At 45.0% G+C, this 6373-nt stretch overlaps 1 long non-coding RNA gene across 1 annotated transcript; it reads right to left on the reverse strand.

Annotated features, from left to right (window-relative positions):
* Positions 1-1168: 1168 nt before the first annotated feature.
* Positions 1169-2075, reverse strand: LOC148315627 (uncharacterized). The gene is made up of 3 exons (XR_015840745.1): positions 1655-2075; positions 1465-1567; positions 1169-1403 (listed from the first exon to the last, which is right to left on the reverse strand). It is a non-coding gene; the product is annotated as an uncharacterized LOC148315627 (long non-coding RNA).
* Between the last annotated feature and the right edge of the window lie 4298 nt (positions 2076-6373).

Below are 6373 nucleotides of genomic sequence, written 5' to 3' on the forward strand. Positions count from 1 at the left end.
CAATACAAATAAGCTAGCCATTTAACTAAAAAGCATCAGCGAAGAGAGGTGCTTACCTTTCGAAGGTCCGCAGGAGAAAGAACGAAAATTCAGCTCGCGCCTAAGGTGACGCCTCAACTACGGAAGCCTCGAGGGACAAATTTCATGCACGCGATTATGCTGCATCTTGGACGAACACGAAACTTATATCACCCTTTCTCCACGTTTAAAGACCTAAGGATAACGAGTAACATTGCAATGAGGAAAAGGTCAATTTTAGAGTTAATGCTCAGTTGTTTCAAGAAATAAGATGTACATAGAGGGGAGGGGCGTACATGCGTGAAGAAGCACTGAGACAACCAAGTTGACGTTTAAATTTTGAACATGGACACGTGACTTAAAAAAAAACTATTGAATGAATAGGCAGAGATTGTTTTTTCTTTTTTTTAAACTTTATTGAATTAATGAAACAAAACAATATCACATTCAATTAAAAAAATAAACCAATTATCAAATATTATATGGTATAAGGGTATCTGATTATTAGATACATTCTAATGACAATTAAATAAAACAGGCCCAGTATTATAAAGACAAATGTAAAAAATGAAACGGCTAAAACACCAAATTCAAACTACGTGGGATGTTATTGCCTTACTTTGCCTGTGTGGAATTTCAAGTCATGAGCTCAATGCTAACCTGGCCAGCTAACAGAAGGCAGGATTTTGCCCACCTTGTTCGTATGATTGGCTGTCTCGCAATGTTTGTTCAAAGCTTCACTCATCTTGTTTTACTATACAAGTTTTATATATGTACCACTTTTAATGTTAGGAGAATTGACATTTAACTACTTACCCTCCATTACTTTTATCTACATGAAAAATTTAACTTCTGCTTTCTACGAATGCCGAACCTGTTGCATGTTTATCAACATTGTTAGTCGAGTTTTAAAGTTTGAAAGCATGTTTAAAGTCACCCTTCGAATGTTTGGGGGAAATGCCATTCTACACTTGTCATTTTTCAAAAACATGCATATACTGCCACTCACAAGTTCAAATAGACCACTTGAAATCACTTGACAATTTTAATTCACGTACAAACGCACATGTGGAGAATACAAAAAGGAAGTTTGACAATTCACTTAAAAAAATAATTAAAAAAATAAAATCTCAAATTAATATATCAGACCACATTTGCCTCAAATGAAGCATTGCCTTCATGCACAACTCAGTCCAAAATGGCCATCATGCAGTCAGTGTTGGCAGTGCACACCCAGTGAGTTAGTGATAGACCAAAGATAACAACAAAGAAATACTCTCCCTGTCCACTTGGCACTTTGCTCTCCAAACGTTGTTAGAACACTGGAAGCTGCTGACCTTGGAGCATCACTTGACGGGAGCGATCATTCCTTGTCCACAAACGGCCTGTAACAAATATGTTCATGTGCCACTTGTTGATGGATTAGCATGCATGTGTTTTCTTAACTTTGTCCACCCTTTTATCCGGCTCCTCTTCTGCCCCGTCAATTCGATTCTATGACTTCCGCCGCTGTTCTGAGACTCCCGTCTCGACCGCTTCCTTCTCCAACCTGCAACAACAAACATCGACTTGTATGTCACCATCTTATTTCATGTCTGTGCCCATCCTGCAAAACTTTCAGTTGCGGACTTCTCACTTAATTGTGCGATGACGACTCTCGTCCAGTGGTTCTTAGCACCACTTGGGCCATCCCGCTCCGCTGCCAGCCTGTTACAAAGAAGGGGGGCAAAAACTGTGGAAGAAGGGGCAAATAGGAACTCTACTTCTCCCCATCATGCAGTCAGTGTACACCCAGTGAGTTAGTGACAGAGCAAAGATAAGAACAAGAAATAGTCTCCCTGTCCAGTTGGCACTTTGCTCTCCAAGCGCCGTAGCATCTGCTCCTCCTCGTCCGGGGCCGCTACGGAAAAGACAGTCTCATCTTAACAAGTGTCATCATCCATTTGATTTTGCAACACTCGCCTCAAAAGCCAACAAGCTGTACATCTTGGAGCGTCTTCATTGTACGGCTGCAATCTTTCCTCTTTGAATCCATCTCTGAGCCCTGCGCCACTTTGTTGATGCATTGGCCGTGCGTTTTGAGACCCCCGTCCAACCTGCAACAACAAACATTGACTTGTATGTCACCATCTTATTTCATGGCTGTGCCCATCCTGCAAAACTTTCAGTTGTGGACTTCTCACTTAATTGTGCGATGACGACTCTCGTCCAGTGGTTCTTAGCACCACTTGGGCCATCCCGCACTGCTGCCAGCTTGTTACAAGAAAAGGGGGGGGGGGGCAAAAACAGTGGAAGGGTTAAATAGGAACTCGACTTCTCCCCATCATGCAGTCAGTGTTGGCAGTGAACACCCAGTGAGTTAGTGACAGAGCAAAGATAAGAACAACAAAAATACTTTCCCTGTACAGTTGGTGCTTTGCTCTCCAAGCGTTGTTAGAAGAATGCTGTCATCTACCTCAAGAGCCAGGAAGCTGCTCAGCTTGGAGCATCACTTGACGGAGCGATCATTCCTTGTCCACAAACGGCCTGTAACAAAAATGTTCATGTGCCACTTGTTGATGGATTTGCATGCATGCGTTTTAACTTTTTCCACCCTTTCATCCGGCTCCTCTTCTGCCCCGTCAATTCGATTTTATGACTTCCGCTGCTGTTCTGAGACTCCCGTCTCGACCGCTTCCTTCTCCAACCTGCAACAACAAACATTGACTTGTATGTCACCATCTTATTTCATGGCTGTGCCCATCCTGCAAAACTTTCAGTTGTGGACTTCTCACTTAATTGTGCGATGACGACTCTCGTCCAGTGGTTCTTAGCACCACTTGGGCCATCCCGCTCCGCTGCCAGCCTGTTACAAGAAAGGGGGGCAAAAACAGTGGAAGAAGGGGCAAATAGGAACTCGACTTCTCCCTATCATGCAGTCAGTGTTGGCAGTGCACACCCAGTGAGTTAGTGACAGAGCAAAGATAAGAACAACAAAGAAATAGTCTCCCTGTCCAGTTGGCATTTTGCTCTCCAAGCGCCGTAGCATCTGCTCCTCCTCGTCCGGGGCCGCTACGGAAAAGACAGTCTCATCTTAACAAGTGTCATCATCCATTTGATTTTGCACCACTCACCTCAAAAGCCAACAAGCTGTTCATCTTAGAGCGTCTTCATTGTACGGCTGCAATCTTTCCTCTTTTATACCGTATTTTCCGGGCCATAGGGCGCTCTTTAAAGTCCCTAATCTTCCCCAAAACAGTCAAAGCGCCTTGTAAAGCGACGCGCCCATTATATGGACTAAGCATCACTCTCGCGACCATCAACCCTTTTACTCATTGGGCTGTTCAGTGCATGTTAGCACACCCTGCTGGACAAAGTCTGAGTCATCTATGCTTCTAATTGACCGTGAATTATACATTATGTGACTATGGTGTTTGGGTGATGGTGTAGGAGAAAGCTGGACAAAAGGGCAGCTGTCGACAATGTTGTAGTCAGTCTTATCATTTATGTTATTGCAAGCAAGAAACGTCCCAGGTTTAGACAACAGACTGCAAAAAGCCCAAAGCACAACAGCCCATCTCTCTAAACAGCCATGTGATTGGTTGAGTCTGAGTGGCTCCCAAGAAGCCATTGCTGTAATTGGCTAAGGCTGAGTGGCTCCCAAGAAGCCATTGCTGTAATCTTTTGTGTTATTTTTATTTATTTTGGGTATATAGATGGCATGAGAGACACATGTTTTGTGTTAATCTTATTTCTTTGTTTCATTGTTTGCTTGTAAGCTGAGGTTTTTTTTGGTTTGAAACCGTGACTCTAAGGAGTGTGGTGACCAGTGAAGTCCCTCCCCTGACGTTGTTTAGTAGACTAATGCCAAGACACCTTTTGTTGGTTATAGTCATTGTTATTGGCAGTGACTCCCAATAGATTCATAGCATCTGTCATTGAAATGGGGTGATACCTCTGGAAACGATCACTTGGGGGATTGAGTCTTGGTGAGCTGACATCAGCTAGCGCGACTCAGGTGCGAGCGGCTGAGCTAGCGCGACTCAGGTGCGAGTGGCTGAGCTAGCGCGCGCGAGTGGCTGAGCTAGCGCGAGCGAGCGGCTGGATAGAGCGAGCGGCTGAGCTAGCGCGAGAGCGGCTAGTCTCGCCTGAACTAGCGCTGAACTAGCGCGAGCGGCTGAGCTAGCGCCTTGTAGTGCGGCGCGCCTAGTATATGCATTGAATACGGAAATAGCACCCTCAACTGGTGTTGCGCCCTTTGAGGGAGCGCATCTTATGGCCGTAAAAATACGGTATATATATATATATATATAGGTGCGAAGTATATATATACACGGTGTTTTTTTTTTTTTTTTTTTGAAGGTGCGACGCTACTTCGCGGATTTTCAGATTTCGCGGGTGGTCTCGGTCCCCATTAACCGCGATAACCGGGGGTTCACTGTATATATATATATATATATAAATATATATAGGTGCAAAGTAGCGGCACACCTTCAAAAATGCTTAAAAAAAATACAAATATATATATATATATATATATATATATATATACTGGTAGAGAGAGAGAGAGAGAAATTCATGTTATAACAAAAAAACAAATTATTATTAAAACTTATTATTTTTTTTATTCCCCAGCCATTATTTTTGTATTTATTCAATTACTTCTTTTTGTATTTATTTAATTACTTCGACTTTTACCTGCTGGTACGCCGTCCGGTGTGCCCTGTGAATGTTATGATCCTCCAGCAGAACTGGAGGATTGAACAGGACTCTCCAAACGCAGACCCGGGAAAAAAGGTGGTGATACAAAGATATTTATTATCACAATATAGTCAGTGTAATCAGCGCGTCTCGCAGCAGCTGACGACATGGCGCGAGACGATCGCTGGAGGAACGCCCACACAGCTGAAAAAACAAAAACACACGCGGCATGACAGGCACGGATCATGACAGTGAAATGAAAGGTGGCATTCTTCATTTATTCATTCATAACTGACAGCCTCGCGCTTCGCCGGTGCCCGGGCGGAAGTTGTTTCTCTTCGGCTTGACAGCCACACACGCCGGCCGGTCTCCTTCGGAGCTCACGCACGGTCCCGAACGAAGCAAAATGTCGCCCCCGATCGTGTCCGTCGCCACCAATCGTGTCCGGGGGAACCTGTTCTTCTTCGTCCACTCTCTTCTTCGTCCACTCTCCTCTTCGGCGCACGCCCGCCGTCTAACCGCTTCAGCGCCCCCTTGTGCCGCTCGCCGAAACTACAATGCTCCCGAATATTTTTTAGACCCGCGAAGCACTGAACCCGCGAAAGGTGAACCGCGAAGTAGCGGGGGTTCACTGTATATCTCATGGAAAGACTCTCCCTGCTAGAGGGACGTGTCCGCCAGCTAGAGCAGAGTAATGTGGTAAGCGTAAACGTGGCGGACACGACTGTTAGCACGGGTTGTAGCCAACCTGCTAGTCTGGTTAGCATTGGCCGTAAACGGCTTGCTAATCGCGGTGAGCCTGTTAAGACACATAGCAGTTCCATTCCACCTCGGTCTCATGGCTCCCGCACCTTAGTGATAGGTGACTCCATTACCCGCAACATTAAGCTTGAAAATCCAGCCACAGTAATGTGTATTCCTGGGGCCAGAGCACCCGACATAGAAGCTAATCTTATGGAGCTAGCGCGCAAGACACCTATACACCAGCGCTGTGCAAACAACGCTAGCTATTCAGATATAGTGATACACGTTGGCTCCAATGACACTAGGATGAAGCAATCAGAGATCACAAAGAAAAACATAGCAAGGACTTGTGATCTCGCCAGAAAGATGAGTCGGCATCGAGTAATTGTCTCTGGCCCCTTGCCTGCGAGAGGCAATGATGAGAGGTTTAGTAGATTATTCTCGCTAAATAAGTGGCTGGCTAGTTTTTGTAGTGAGCACGGACTGCAGTTTATAGATAACTGGCCTTCTTTCTGGGGCCGACCCGACCTGCTGAGGATGGACGGCCTTCACCCTAACTGGGAAGGCGCCATCACTCTTTCTAGAAACATAGATTATTGTTTGAGCCTTCCATGACTATTCATATTAGAGCAGGTCGGGCTGCAGGCGAATAGTGAGCCTGTAAGGAAGGGTATGGAGTCTGTAAGGCTAGAGCTAACTAGCGCTATGCTAGACTTAGACAACACACATAGCTTTTCTTCTAGATTTGAGCGCTACACACCATACGCTGGTAGATCTCATACTGATATAATTTCTACTGAGGTGGCAATACATGATGGGTTTAAGCATTCCTCCTCGGTCGGTTTTATTGACGACGAGCCGTTCTCTCAAAATAATAGCACTCGAAAGCTGGTAAATAACTATCGGATTCCGACCGTCAGAATTTCTCGCC

This window comes from Idiotropiscis lumnitzeri, unplaced genomic scaffold, assembly GCF_059441095.1.
Source record: "Idiotropiscis lumnitzeri isolate Australia: NSW breed Sydney's pygmy pipehorse unplaced genomic scaffold, RoL_Ilum_1.0 HiC_scaffold_74, whole genome shotgun sequence".
NCBI classification, from domain to species: Eukaryota; Metazoa; Chordata; class Actinopteri; order Syngnathiformes; family Syngnathidae; genus Idiotropiscis; species Idiotropiscis lumnitzeri.